This window comes from Crotalus tigris, unplaced genomic scaffold (genome assembly GCF_016545835.1).
Source record: "Crotalus tigris isolate CLP2741 ecotype Arizona unplaced genomic scaffold, ASM1654583v1 scf7180000023829.5930981, whole genome shotgun sequence".
NCBI classification, from domain to species: domain Eukaryota; kingdom Metazoa; phylum Chordata; class Lepidosauria; order Squamata; family Viperidae; genus Crotalus; species Crotalus tigris.
This window is the reverse complement of record NW_024100213.1, coordinates 3,886,050-3,901,897: the sequence shown is the minus strand read 5'-3', so window position 1 is coordinate 3,901,897 and position 15,848 is coordinate 3,886,050.

Below are 15,848 nucleotides of genomic sequence, written 5' to 3'. Positions count from 1 at the left end.
GCTATACTTTTCTTCTTGTTTGTTTGATTGTTTTTCTGTTATTCTTTACTCCTGGAATCTCCATGTGCTCCCCTATCCAAATATTAGTCCTATTTTCTGAGCCCAGAGAAGATTATTATATTCAGGCTATGCCACCTGATAAACCTTTTGCATCACTCACTTCCCACTTTGACTTACCTGTTAAGACGTACCTTCTCACCTATTAAGAGGATGCCTATTCTATACTGCTAGCTCTGAGAACAACCTAAAGATTAAAAAGACAGAAAAGAAACAGACGAATGAGCAGGCAACAAAACAATTAATTTCTAGCTCTCTGTGCTTGCTGTGAATGAAAAAGCGAAAGCTATAGTTCAAGAGAGGAGAAAGCTAAAGAAGACAGCAAATGGGCCATCTTTCCAGGCTTATTTTCTAAGATTATATCCCAATAATGTTCAAGAGAAAGAAATATGCTATTTTAAGGTTGTATTATTTCATTGCTCTGAGCTATATTGCATTCTTAATAGAAAAAAATATAATTTTAAACAATTGCTGAAATTGGTTTGAAGTTTTAAATATAAAAAACACATTGACTTACTGATTAAGAATAACGAAAGCAACAAGGAGTAAAGAATAAATGTGCCTTTTAAAACTTAACTCTTTTTTTCCTATCCAATGTGCTCCTGATTTCGGCACCATTACACTGAAGTAGGTTTCACTGAAGTGCCTTAATTTTTAATATTAATAAGAGTAAATCCATCCATCTACATGCATACACACAAAGAGAGTGAGAGAGAGAGAGAGAGAGAGAGAGAGAGAGAGAGAGAGAGAGAGAGAGAGAGAGAGAACATGAAACAATAGCAGTAAAAGAATAAAAAGCCAGATTTTTTAAAATATGGTTTTCTTTCTTTCATTCTTCTACCCACTACAGGTTCATTAATTTCAGTCTGATAAATCAAGCTTAGATCTGAGGGGAAAATAACAAAAATGATAAAGAATGTGGATCTGAAACAGAAATGTAAGGATATATCTTGGGAATTTTGTGTGGGCCAAAGGTTCATGAAAAAATGATGTTTGAAGTAAAGGTGAAGCCAAAATGTTCTAACCAGTTATGTTATGCGTGAGGGAGCTTTGTGTAACCAAAGTGATAATTTAGATTGTCCTCAGTAGAAACACATGAAACAAATCTGCCCTTAGGCCTTGCTTTCCTCTGCGGGGGAAAATCCATTAACATTCTATTGCTCATTCAAGGCCATGAGTCCTGATGGGAAGTTGGGAAGCTGCACCTGTCCCTTCCCAACCTCCCACCGAAATGTGACTTTCTTCCCATCAGGGCTATCTTTTTAGCATGGAAAATAACATTGACACTAATTAGACAGATACGTTGATCATACCTATTTTCTGACTGACAAGCACAGGATAGGAAGGTAGGTGCCACACTTATATTTTCTCATTAACATTCACATCATGCAAGAGTCTTTCTGTTCATTAGCTAGTAATTAGGTAGGCAAAGTGCCTTCAGAAAAGTTTATATTGAGCAGTGTGTCATCATTTATGAAAGAATCAAATTTTTCCTCCCAAGGAAGCCAAGACATAATTTATCAAACAAGCTATTTATCTTTTAATCTAAATTCTAACCAGCTCTCTCTTTGGTTCATTTGCTCCTTTTATCTTATCTGGGATCCATACAAAAAATTCATAAAGCTGAAGAATTCTGTTTTAACCTATTATGCATCACATTGACAAGCAGAAATGATCAGGTATTCGTCAAATTTCAAGTTTGAAATGTTGAGAGTCTCTCTCTCTCTTCTTTGACACTAAATTTGAAAAAAATAATTCACAGCCTGAGATTTTTGTTCTGATTTGAAATTGTGTGAATGTATCTGTATTCCTCGAACATCTGACAAATTTTGAAAGTCATTTCATGGATTAAAACAAACAAGCATTAAGAAGACAGCTGGAAGCACACTACTTAGAGTACAGAGCTGTTTCATTTTTGCCATAACAGTACATTTAAGATAAATAATTAAATTCAGTGCCTGAAATAACAGGAGAAAAACTTCTAGGTCCATTAATTTCCTTGTAAATTACAGCAAAGTTTCACTAACAATTCTTCTTGTGCCAAATTACTCTTGTCTTTAAAATGCATACCAGTTGTAACCAGACTTAGTCATCCTGAGTTGTCTTGTTGATATATGATTCATATCAGTTATAACTAATTTTGACAAATTTCAATGAGTCTGCTGTAAGTCATGACTAAGTTTATGATCAACCTATTATGTAAATTTCCATTCTTTTGAATACATGACAGGGTAGAATTTAAAGCAATCTTATGCAACTAATGCCTAAATCAAAATGGGATAAGTGTGCATTCAGCCTAAATGATAGCTTGCTGACTTTTGTTATTTTCCTCTGAGAAACAATGGGAAATCGTGCCTCTGTTTCTCAGTGATTTACCACTGATATTCCCCAATGCAGTGGAAGGCAGGTACAGAAGAGATTCCAAGTTCAAATGCCCACAGTTGATTTATTTGATGTAGAGATTTATCTCTTGGACTCTGTTCAGGCATTATCAGAGCACCTCTGTGTGTATGTGCACACGTGTCAAATTAAAACACATAGTTTCATGCTTTGCACTAGAATTCAGACTCTAAAGCAGTGGTTCTCAGCCTGTGGGTTGGGATCCCATTTGGGGTCGAACGACCATTTCACGGGGGTCACCAAACAACACAGTCCGCCATTTTTTTCCCCTTTTCCTTAGCTGTGCTACTCCCTTTTATTCTATTGGCTTTTGAAAATCAATAGAATAGACTCTCTTGAATAGAGTCTAATTCTATTGGTTTTCAAAAGCCAATAGGAATTGTCCAGGCTGTCTCTGCCCTGCTGAGCCCACCAAAAGTCCCATTCTGCAAACAGTGCTGCACCAGTTGAGTAGTCCTCGACTTACGACTGGTTGAGTAGTCCTCGACTTATGACCAGTTGGGGGTCGCAGCATTAAAAAGGTTGAGAACCACTGCTCTAAAGGTTAAATGCTGAATTTGAAATATCAGATTACCTGAAGAAAAAGGTAATTAATTCTAACTGACTGGTTCTGGCTCCTTATAAACTTCTTAGTGCCTGGTTGTCAAGAAGAAAGCTAAGGGACTATAGATCTGAAAATCCTGTTTTCCTTATCGTCCATATACTCAAAGCACTGTGGATAGAAAATGTCACATTTCATTTATAAACTATAATGTTTTGTGACAAATGTTTCCATTTAACCAGACATTTTTGTCAAGCCTTCCCAGTTGCCATTCATTCAAGTAAAAGTACTATATCATGCTTTGACATATTTTCAGAAAAGCTCTGGAAAACACACAGGAAAAGATTAACAAGATCTTCAAAGAAAGGAAGTAAACAAAATAAAATCAGCAAAATATAAGGGATACCATAAAGTATTTTTTAAAAGAAGAAGAAGAACCAGACTACCAATAATAGAAAATCTGAGAGGGCAAATGACAGTACTATCATGTTTGAATTGCAAACATTGAAACTACCAGTGATAACAGCAAAGTTGTACAGAAAATAAATGCTTTATTTTCATCCACTGGTCACCCAATATGACCCTAGTTTGTGCAGAGGAAGATGATGTATGGGAGATGCATACTTTCCTCATTCAGAACTGTTCTGCTATCACTGGATCTTGAGACAGGAGAAAGCTATTGCTGATCCCTATGTCACCTCTATTGCTTCTCTTTCAAGGCATTACAGTTATCTGACTTTTCTGCAAGAAAATGGGTGACAAAACCTAACACATTTTATCCCTCTTCAGTCTGTCCTTGAAGAAATCTGAATAAGGGAAAAAATATTCCTGCTACTTAAATGCTAGTACATTAAATATAACATAAGGTTGCATCATTTATGGACTAGGAACAAGATTAAGGCAACACCATAAGGCCATAAAATTAAAAAGAAGCAACTAGGTCATGTTTCCACTGTGTGTGTGTGGGAGGGTGAGTGAGTGTGAGTGTGTGTGTGCTCTAGTCTTGAGAGATTATATAATTACAAATTAAAATTGCTTTCCTAACATTTTCTTTAGTCACAGAGAAATGAATACCCAAATAAACAATAGTTATATCTGCTTTGCTTAAAGGTTCAGACATTTCTTAGAAACAAACTATTGAATGGGTAAATAGATTAGGAATGTGTATCATTAGTAAACTCATAGGCACACTGAAGAATAAATATTCAAGAGCAAATCAGGAGCATAAATAGAGCTAAATAGGGGGATAAAATATCATGCAGGACATAGTTCAAAAGCATTGTTTAGAGCCAGTACAGTTATGTTTTTTAGAAAAAAAGTTTCATAAATTTACAGCTGACAGCTAAATTTATAAAACCCAGCTGGATACATTGCACTGTAGGATTAAAACCCAATTCTCAGGCAATTTGGGAAAATGAATCCATTCTTACTAATGTCTGTGGTGATTCTCAGTCATCCAGATCATGGTTGTCCCAAAGAATGTCTCAAATCTTTGGGATATTCTTACTAATAGTATCCTATCCATACTGGGTCAGGAATTCTGGGAGTTGAAGTCCACCTGTTGTAAAGGGGTCACAGTTACTCACCCCTGTCTTAAGCTGTATTTGATCCTTGGAACATCCAGGCTTAGAAGTTACTTTTTTAAGACTTTGAACTCTTATCTTCATCCTCTGGAGGCCACTATGGACAAATTAAGTTATTTTATTTTTTTTCCTCTGCCTATATAGCCTAAAGCCTAACTTATTAAAAACATTCATTTTTTTACTGTAATTGGAACTAACACTTCCTGCCTGCAGATAGCTAACTTTTGGTCTTGGATTTTTGCATCCTAGGAATAGTAGTTCTAACTTAATGTTGCTGGTAGGGAACAAGAAAATGAGAAGGAAATACTTGCATCTCTGGTAATGGCTGGACAGTTATTAGCCAAGAAGGGGTTTATAGAGTTGCAGCCTCATAAACTATAAATAGTGAAACTCTACATCTTCAGCTATTGTGATGTTTTAAAGATCTACAAAGTCTTATTTCATGTTACTAATGTGCTTCGCAAAAATGTTAGAAAATCCATACTTCATAACCAATGCCTGGGGTGTCTGTAGAAAATAGGAGTTAAAAAAGTCAAGATAGCAGCCATGTTTATGCACATTTTTATGAATGCTGTAATGCAAGATCACCATCCTGATTTTTTTTTAAATCCTCACCAACAACTTGTCACTAGTTAACTTGGAATGATAATACCGATAATACTATTCCTGGATTATGAGGCCCTGTGTGCAGTCACTCATGCCCTGGTCATCTCTCAGTTGGATTACTGAAACACACTGTTGAAAGAAAAATTTTCATCAGGGTCCAGTCCAAGCCAGGAATAAACAAAATGGAGACTGCTTTAGAAAGAAGGTTGTAGTTTATAGAAGAGCAGAGCCAAACAGAAATGTGGCTCTGGAAAAGATGACCACATGTAGCTGGGAGTGGTGGGTTTTTATACCTTGTTGGGCTTTTGTGTTTGGAGTTGTTCCTGTGGCATGAACTTTGACCTGAGGTTCAGTGTGCCCTTTTAGTATTCTGATAGTGGTGGGTTAATCCTATTATGTCCGAAAGGTCATATCCTGCTTCCCTGGGGCTGTGGCTGATGGCTATGTCCTGTATTGGATAGGTGAAGGGTTGTCAGTTCTAGGGATCTTTGTCTTTCTAATCCCACCAGCTCCAGCCTTCCTGCCTCCAACCTTTCTGAATAGAATTATCAAATCTGCATTTCTACAGAGCTGGTTTCTGCTTGGAGCAGAGAGACTTGGGCTTGATTTTCTCTGGGGAAATATAATGTTCTGTCCCTTTTAATATCCCCCAAAATATTTCCTTCGCTAGGTGGGTGGGTACTGACTTCCAACAACACTCTACAAGGGGCTACACTTGAGGAGTATTCAGAAGCTACAATTGTACGGAATGCAGCAGTGTGAACAGTTCTGCTGACCCCTCAGGTGACACATCACTGTTGTGTGAGCTGCATTGGTTGCCAATATATTTCCAGGCCCAATTTAAAGTGCTGGTTATTACCTTTGAAGTCCTTTATGGCAAGATTCCAGGATATCTGAGGAGCCATCTCACCTCAATGGGATTGGTACATCCCACTCATTCCAGCAGGAGATGTGACTCTAGATTCTGTTTGCTAATAAATTTCAGCTGGTGGGATCCAGGAGAAGAGCCTTTTCTTCTGTGGCCCCCACTTTCTGAAATATTCCCCAACTAGACTTTAGGTCAGCTGCCACTCTCCTGGATTTCTGGAAGAGCTTTAAAACTGGGTCTACTGGCTGGCCTGGGGCCCTGATGGGGCTGATAGGCTGTCTGCTAAAATGAAGCAAGGCTTTGGCATCCACTTGAAAGAAAACTGGGATGTCTGTAATTGTGGGGTCTGTCTGGCAAGAACAAAGAATGTTTATTCACAGAGAAAATGCACCTGTAGCAATTCTAAGTGGTTAGAGGACTGATAACAGTAACAAAGAGTTAGACATCCTGCATACCTCAGCTAGAAGTTAGGAATACGAATGGCCTGGAGCAAATAGAATATGTATTAGGTAACTCCTGGAGCATTCATTAGCCAAGGCTTAAGAATAGGGATGTTTAGAAACCAATAGGACAATTGTTAGATCATTACTAAAATGTTTATTAGATGATTTGTTTTATATATCCCACCTTATCCCACCTTCCACTTAAGTACAGCATAGGTGGCACCATGCTCAATAGTAGTAACTGTGAGAGGGACCTCGGAGTCCTAGTAGACAATCACTTAAATATGAGCCAGCAGTGTGCTGCAGCTGCCAAAAAAGGCCAACACAGTGCTAGGCTGCATTAACAGAGGGATAGAATCAAGATCACGTGAAGTATTAATACCACTCTTTAATGCCTTGGTAAGGCCACACTTGGAATACTGCATCCAGTTTTGGTCACCACGATGTAAAAAAGATGTTGAGACTCTAGAAAGAGTACAGAGAAGAGCAACAAAGATGATTAGGGGCCTGGAGGCTAAAACATATAAGGAACGGTTGCTAGAATTGGGTATGTCTAGTTTAACGAAGAGAATGACAAGGGGGGACATGATAGCAGTATTCCAATATCTCAGGGGCTGCCATAAAGAAGAGGGAATTAAGCTATTTTCCAAAGCACCTGAAGGCAGGACAAGAAGCAACGGGTGGAAACTAATCAAGGAGGGAAGCAACCTAGAACTAAGGAGAAACTTCCTGACAGTGAGAACAATTAATCAGTGGAAAAGCCTGCCTCCAGAAGCAGTAAATGCTCCAACACTGGAAGTTTTTAAGAGGAGACTGGACAGCCATTTGTCCGAAATGGTGTAGGGTTTCCTGCCCGAGCAGGGGGTTGGACTAGATGACCTCCAAGGTCCCTTCCAACTTTACTACTATTACTAATTTATTGTTCAAGGTTCCTTGGCCTTTTTTAGCCAGGACCTTTTTCTTGGAGCGCTTCAGTAAAAGGAAACAAAACCTGCACCTCATGTCTGGTGTTCTTCATCTGCTTCGGCACCTGGCTCAGACCCAAATTGGGGACAACAGGACATTCAATGCTGGGGGTGGCTGATGGGGTAGAGAGAAATTGCCCATTCCTATGTCATCTATCCTCTTGGTTTTTAGTTTCTTATTTAATCTTCTGTATTTTTATTGTTTTGTACTACATTTTTACCTTTTTATCATTTTGTCAGCCACTGCAACAGTGAGATAGCATATAAATTTAATTTAAAAATTGAGTACTACTACTAATAATAATTTAAATAGTAATTGATGTACAATTGTTCAGAATAAAGAAAAAAATGCCCACCCAAACTAAATAGATGCCCTCTTATGACTGCCAGTTACTTTTTAAAATGGTGGGCCTCTTGGTGAATATCAAGAGCTTGAGTCTGAGCAGATGCATGGGGATCCTTGAAAATGGACTAATTCACCTGTCCTCATGCTGCCGTTTACTCAGATTTGAACCCTGTGTCAGATACAATGTCCGACCAGAGCTAAGGCTACCACAACTTCAGCAGGCCAGCCTCTGCTTTATCTACAGCTTAAAAGGCTTGGCAGCAGTTGCAAAGAGCCTCATGCTTCAGCTTTCCTTGTAAATAAATGGGAGGCTTGCGTTGCCATGACGATGAAGCCTTTTCTACCTCCATACACAGCAGCCGCACATGCTAACAAATTAAATGCTAAAAATACCAAAGAGAATCGGAGAGCAAAAGGTTCCATTTTCATTCCCCATCTCAAGCTAATTTAAATGCATTGATGTTACCCAAGAGGGTAGGGTTTCTTTCAAGTTCAAAGATTTCCAACTGAACTAATAAAAGAAAGCACAGGGACTTCATCATGAAATCAAGCTTGCGGGGCTTGTTGATGTGCAATTGTGTCACAAAGCACTAACGAAGTATCGGAATGCATAGAAACATTTGCTTCTCATTTTAACTGCAATTGCTTGGCCCCATCATTTTCCATCAACCAGGAAGAGAAGATTTCCCATGTATATTCCATGGCATCCGTTTGCACATTCTTCTAAAGAAGCTGTGAAAAAGCATTAAATGAAATGTTGTTTTACTTTCCAATGCAAAGCTACGGGCTCGTCCCTGGAGTATTCTTGGAATCATGAAGTTGTTCATGGGCTTCTACACTGCTGCTTGTATCAATGTCTCCAGATGTAGCAGGTCTGATGGGACCCTTTAATTGGGTGGCTGGTACTGGAAAGCAGCACTACTTGCTTTCATAAAACATCAGCCACAGAGAAGATAATTTTCCTTGGATCCCTAAACAATAGAGCTCCTTCAGAACCATTTTTAATATCACATCTTTTAATGTCCCCGTGCAAGGAGAAAATGTTGGAAATTCTAGGGCCTTTCACAAGTCAGGCCCTTGCAGTTCTTAGGCCTCTTCAAAAACCAGAATGGGCAACCAGAGAGCCCAGACATTTCCCAGGCTTCTTAGAGCCATCTGTGATAAAATTTGTGGCATGCTTTTCTGCCATTCTGCCAGCAAAAGCTGTAGGCAGCCCCTACAGCAGGCTTGACAGGACTGTGAAAACATAGGGAGCCTCTTCAGGTCCTGCCCCAAACCCAAGGAAACACCCCACAAAATTTGTCCCACCTTTTTTGTGTTATTACCCTATGCATTGTGGCCTCTAACTGCCCCCAAATGACAAGGGTAGTCCATAACCATCCAAAGTCCATGACCCACCCTACTGTACTTGAAAGACACCATTTGTCCAGCTGCTAGATGTTACAATGTTGTTCTGTAACAAAAAAAAAATCTCATGGAAGTCATAACTGATGGTCCTTATTTTCTCTTCCTGAGCCTCTTATGCAGGTACATACGCAGACACAGGAAAAGAGTGCTGGATTAAAACTCTGCATTCATTTTCTCATCAGGTTTCATTGCTTGAGCTAATCCAAGAAGATCCAAGCTGCATATTATACTCAGCACTGTATAATTGTTTTTTAAACTTTTTTTTTTAGAAAATGAGAAAATATGATAGCAGTGTTCCAATATCTCAGCGGCTGCCACAAAGAAGAGGGAGTCAAACTGTTCTCCAAAGTGCCTGAAGGCAGGACAAGAAGCAACGGATGGAAAGTAACCAAAGAGAGAAACAACCTAGAACTAAGGAGAAATTTCCTGACAGTTAGAACAATTAACCAGCAGAACAACCTGCCTCCAGAAGCGATGAATGCTCCAACACTGGAAGTTTTTAAGAAGAGACTGGACAGCCATTTGTCTGAAATGGTATAGGATTTCCTGCCTGAGCAGGGGGTTGAACTAGATGACTTCCAAGGTCTCTTCCAACATTATTATTATTATTATTATTATTATTATTATTATTATTATTACTACTACTACTACTACTACTACTACTACTACTACTACTACTATTACTATCATTATTATTATATATCAAGGAATAGAAGTACAAAGATCTATGCAATTTTGGGTTCAAATGGTCATCTACTCAAAAACATATTCCATCCAATCTGTTTTTCTTTCCTCTTTGAAGCATAAGTAGTAGTATTGGAGAGTTGCTATTTCCACTCAGTGTCACTCATGCCCTGATCACCTCCAGATTGGATAATTGTAATATGCTCTTTGTCAGGGGTGTCAAACTGCCGGTCTGCAGGCTAGAGGCATCATGGTGAAACCGCACTCATCCCATTGCCAGCAATGGAAAAAAAGTCATGATACATTGCGACACGTCACGTGACGTTGTGAGTTTGACACCCCTACTCTATGTGTTTTTGCCCTTGAAGAGCATCTGAAGCTTCAGGTGGTGCAGAATGCAGCTGCAGTTAAGATGGCACACATTATACACTCAGTTCAGTGAGCTGCATTGGTTGACAGTTTGCTTCTGTGTGCAATTCAAGATGCTGGGTTTTTTAAAAATCTTTAAAGCCCTACATGGCATGGGACAAGATCATTTGAGGGACCATTTCTTCCGGGTTACATCTATCTGTCCCATCAATTCCAGCAGAAAAGATATGCTCTGAGTCATGTCTGCTAAGGAGTTCTACCTTTCAGGACACAGAAGATGTATATTTTCTACTATAGCATCTGTTCTTTGGAACATAATTCCCCCTGAGATGAAGTTAGACCCATCTCTATTAGCCTTCTAGAAAGCCTTGAAAACATTTTTCCATCAACCCAGGAGATCTCTTGGCAAGTCTGCAAAGTGCTTGAATGAAGCTAAATGATGGTTGTCCTCCGGCTATCTTGGAGTTCTTTTATGTCTTATTCTTTTACATTTTTATTTTTGTTGTTATTTATGTGTGATTTTTTAAAAAAAAATTTTTTTGCTTGTAAGCCACCTAGAGTCCCTTTTTGTGAGATGGACAGCTATATAAATTTGCCAAATAAAGTTCAGATAAAAAAAATAGCCATCAGGGAAACATCAAAGCACCTTAGCTCCCTATCTATCTCTCCTTAATTAAGCCTTGTTTTATTTATTTAAAAATAATCGAAGGAATTTTCAACATATAAGATGTAGTTTGCCTTAGTTTAAAAAAACATTCATTCTATAATGTTATTAGAGAAAAATTGCCCCTATCACAAATAAAAAGGGGCACTCTAGGGAAGGCTGAGAGGCCATTTTCTTTCCCATCATGGGAAAACAAGGATAGGCAATCTTTTGAAAGATATACTTTTGGACTTAACATTTTGGGAGGGTGGAGCAGGGAGATAGAACTGCTATGGGTGGTATTATGATGCATACTAGACAAGGTCCATCTAAATAGAAATAGAAACAAGCCCTTACAGCTTTTTCTCACTTTTGTTGGGGAGAAGTTAAAGTTTTCCTTGTATCTTAAATCACACTAAGTTTAAAGACTGATCTCTAACTGTCTGTCCACCTCAGAAAGGTGAGAAAATGTGCCACTAATTTTTTACAGTTATGGTCAGAGAATATTCCAGAAGCCACAAGCAAGGATTTTGAGCTTTCATGTGAATTTAGAATGGTAAGTTGACAAAACCTGGTGTAAAATAACTAATTAACAGATAAATCTATACAAACACATACTAGGAAGCCTATGAGAGGATTGCTACTCAATCCTATAAAGCAAACAATCTTGCCTAGAAGCCCAGCTTCTTAAGTGAATTATGCCTTCACGTGATAGTGCTTGATTGTGTAGATTAAGTCCTGTGGATACAAGTTCTCAGAAATAAAGACTTCCCAAGATAATTACTTCTTTCTTTAAAAACACAGAGAGACTCTTCAGTCTTGATATTTATAGAGTTGAAGTTTCAAAATATACACATTCAACTTACAGAAATTAGTTCAAATGCATAGCCAATCAGACCTTCACTATGCAAGACAACAGATCTCAGCCTTCCTGATCCAAAGAAGCTATTTAAATATTGCCTTTTAGGAGCCATAAAGCAAAATTGTTTACTAAGAACAAAGTTTATGTATGGTTGTGAATAAATTATGATTGCTCGTTATAATGATTGCTTATGATTTTAGGAACTTATTTAGTTTAGACTTTACCATTGTCATTTTACTAATTATCCTTGAGAAAATCTATCCATATGTTCACAAAGAGTTGACACCGACTTGATGGCACATAATTGGTCTTCATTTTAACAACAGAAGATGAACAGAAGAGCATAAATAGAAAAGTATAGAGTGGAAGTTGACATTTTTATCTTATGACAACAAATAAGGGCTATTTTTCTTAAAATGATCACAAAAAGATCAGCTCTTCACTTTTAACGGTAGAATTTTATTCTTGTTCATATTTGTCTACAGAACAGAAACACATTCTGTGAATCAGCTGCGACAAAATTTGAACTTTCCACTTGCAAGTGTATTAGGTCACACAAGTTAACATCCATATTACTGTAATTTTTGTTCATGATAGCTGATTAGCTTGAAATCAAACCAGTTTGTCAACATCATGAAAAGCAGCTTGAATAAAGATATGAAAGCATGCAACACGAGGGGGGGGGGCATGATAGCAGTGTTCCAATATCTCAGTGGTTGCCTCAAAGAAGAGGGAATCAAGCTGTTTTCCAAAGCGCCTGAGGGCAGGACAAGAAGCAATGGGTGGAAACTAATCAAGGAGAGAAGCAACCTAGAACTAAAGAGAAACTTCCTGATAGTTAGAACAATTAACCAGTGGAACAACCTCCTCCAGAAGCGGTGAATGCTCCAACACTGCAAGTTTTTAAGAAGAGACTGGACAACCATTTGTCTGAAATGGTATAGGGTTACCTACCTTAGCAGGGGGTTGGACTTGATGATCTCCAAGGTTCCTTCCAACTTTATTATTATTATAACACAATAAAGAACTGAAAAGCTAAGAATAAATGTATTTTTCATCCTGTTCCTACTGAACACTGAACCAACATCATAAGAGGAATTGGCATAATATCTGGGATACAAGAGATATTTATTTAATTTATTAAATAAAATAATAAATTAAATAAATACATATGATCTCAGAACCACTGAACTATATTTTTCAAAGATCCTGGAGCACTGGGGAACTACCAGAGGACTGGAAAAGAGCTAATGTAGTTCCCATCTTCAAAAAAGAAAAAAAAATGGATCCAGGAAATTATCAGCCTGACCTCAATACCTGGGAAGATTCTGGAAAAGATAATCAAACAACAAATCAGCGAACACCTATAGGCAAACAAAGTCATTACTAAAAGCCAACATGGGTTTGTCAAAAACAGATCATGCCAGACAAATCTTATTGCATTCTTTGACCAAGTGACAAAATTAATGGATCAGAGGAATGCTATGGATATAATTTACTTAGACTTCAGTAAAACATTTGATAAAGTAGACCACAACCTACTACTTAATAAGATAGAAAAATGTGGGTTAGACAGCATCACCACCAGATGGATTCATAGCTGGCTGACCAGCCGTACTCAGCATGTGGTCCTCAATGGAACCGCATCTACGTGGAGGGAAGTGTGTAGTGGGGTGCCCCAGAGCTCTGTTCTGGGCCCAGTGCTCTTCAACATCTTCATCAACAATTTGGACAAGGGGATAGATGGGGAACTCATCAAATTTGCAGACGACACCAAACTGGCAGGAATAGCCAACACTCCAGAAGGCAGGCTTAAGATACAGGAGGACCTGGACAGGCTTGAACACTGGGCGCTATCTAACAAAATGAAATTCAATGGTGAAAAAAGTAAGGTTCTACATTTAGGCAAGAAAAACCAAATGTATAGGTATAGTATAAGGAGTACCTTGCTCAATAGTAGTAACTGTGAGAGGGATCTCGGTGTCCTAGTGGACAACCACTTAAATTTGAGCTGCAGCTGCCAAAAAAGCCAACACAGTGCTAGGCTGCATTAACAGAGGATAGAATCAAGATCACGTGAAGTATTAATACCACTTTACAATGCCTTGGTAAGGCCACACTTGGAATACTGCATCCAGTTTTGGTCACTACGATGTAAAAAAGATGTTGAGACTCTAGAAAGAGTACAGAGAAGAGCAACAAAGATGATAAGGGGTCTGGAGGCTAAAACATATAAGGAATGGTTGCTGGAATTGGGTATGTCTAGTTTAACGAAGAGAAGGACAAGCGGGACATGATAGCAGTGTTCCAATATCTCAGGGGCTGCCACAAAGAAGAGGGAGTCAAGCTATTCTCCAAAGTGCCTGAAGGCAGGACAAGAAGCAACAGATGGAAACTAATCAGGGAGAGAAGCAACCTAGAACTAAGGAGAAACTTCCTGACAGTGAGAACAATTAACCAGTGGAACAACCTGTCTTCAGAAGTGGTGAATGCTCCAACACTGGAAGTTTTTAAGAAGAGACTGGAGAAATGGTATAGGGTTTCCTGTCTGAGCAGGGGGTTGAACTGGATGTGACAACTGTGACAGTCACAGAATCATGGGATAAAAACAGAAGTTAGGGTGGTTTTTACCAATGTCCCTCTGGCAATGGAAGACATTTTTCAGTGGAAAAAGTGAGGACATATTTTCAGTGATCACTTACTACTCCCCATATTCCTATGTGACCCATTCTCAAATCTGCTTTGGTGTCCTGTTTGATTTTGAAAGCATGCTTTCAAAATCACCTCCCACCATGAAAATCTTCCTTTGCCAGCTTTTCATCAAGGGTATGGGAACAAGACTAGCTGGGTATCACTTCAGGCTGAAGAATACACCAAGATATACCAGGACAGCTATGCACTGAAACCAAGATTTCAGCTGTGGTTCCCCTTGAGGTAGATGGAAAATTGCCATTAAGAGAAATGATAAAGTACTTTTGAATTATATTTTAATTAACAGAGGTGATGTTTTGAAAGCATTAACTAATACTATAAACTGGCTGAGTGTGATGACCTGTGTGCAATTCTATGAAGAAACATTTTTACAAGAAGTGCCAACCGAAAGTCATAAATGGTGTAAGATATTACACGTGTAGGGGAGTGTGGTTTTCTGCACATTGTATAAACTTCCCTTTTTCCTATGTGTGTTGTCTCAAGATATGAACTTCTCTTTTTTAGTGTGTTAAAGGTAGATAAGAAGTCATCCATTAGGTTAAGCGTGGGCGGCAAGCTGTATAAAAATGACACCCTGGGAGTAACTCAGGGTTCAGAATCTGTCATGCGAATGCTCTGAACCATTGTGCACAAATAAAGCCTGTTTTCTCCAACCCTTCGTGGTCTTGTCTTCTGATGTAAGTATCGTGGTTTTTTCCACAACACCCTGACTCATAGTTTTGCTCCTTCGTGTAATGACATTGGTCTTAAAAATCCATATTCAATCTGAAAACAACAAGACAATTTAAAACACTGCACACATTCAAGATGGGAATTCTCACTTATTTCCCAATAGCTATATTAGAAAGAAAGTGAGATCAACAATTCTTAGAGTTCATATATGAATGAAAAACAGAAAATGTGTTCCCAGATTCATACTAACCTGGGCTCTTACAGCAAATATTTCACTTATACAGAAGATAAATATATTGAAATAAACAGACAAACTATAAATTACATTAAACCAAGGCTAAGGCAATCCAATGACAATGTTGTTCATGATAAAGTATTCACAAAACCACACAAAGGTTTGTTTTCCAAATGAAGAATATTACACTGGTTGCTGTTAAATATCATGCTGTTATCTTCACCCAGTTCTTGAACGTATCACAATTGTTTTAGTGCTTACCTTCATCTTCTAGGTATTAGCGGTCCCCCCCCCCCGTATTTCAAATAGTTTCTTTATAGAGCAATTAGCCCTTTATGGTTTTGCACTGGTCTAGAAATATTATATACCATTTGCCAAAGACTCTAGAGTTTCATGTAAAGAGAATGTTTTTTCAATGTAGTTTAAGATGAACTCTAATAAATCTCATTTATTAA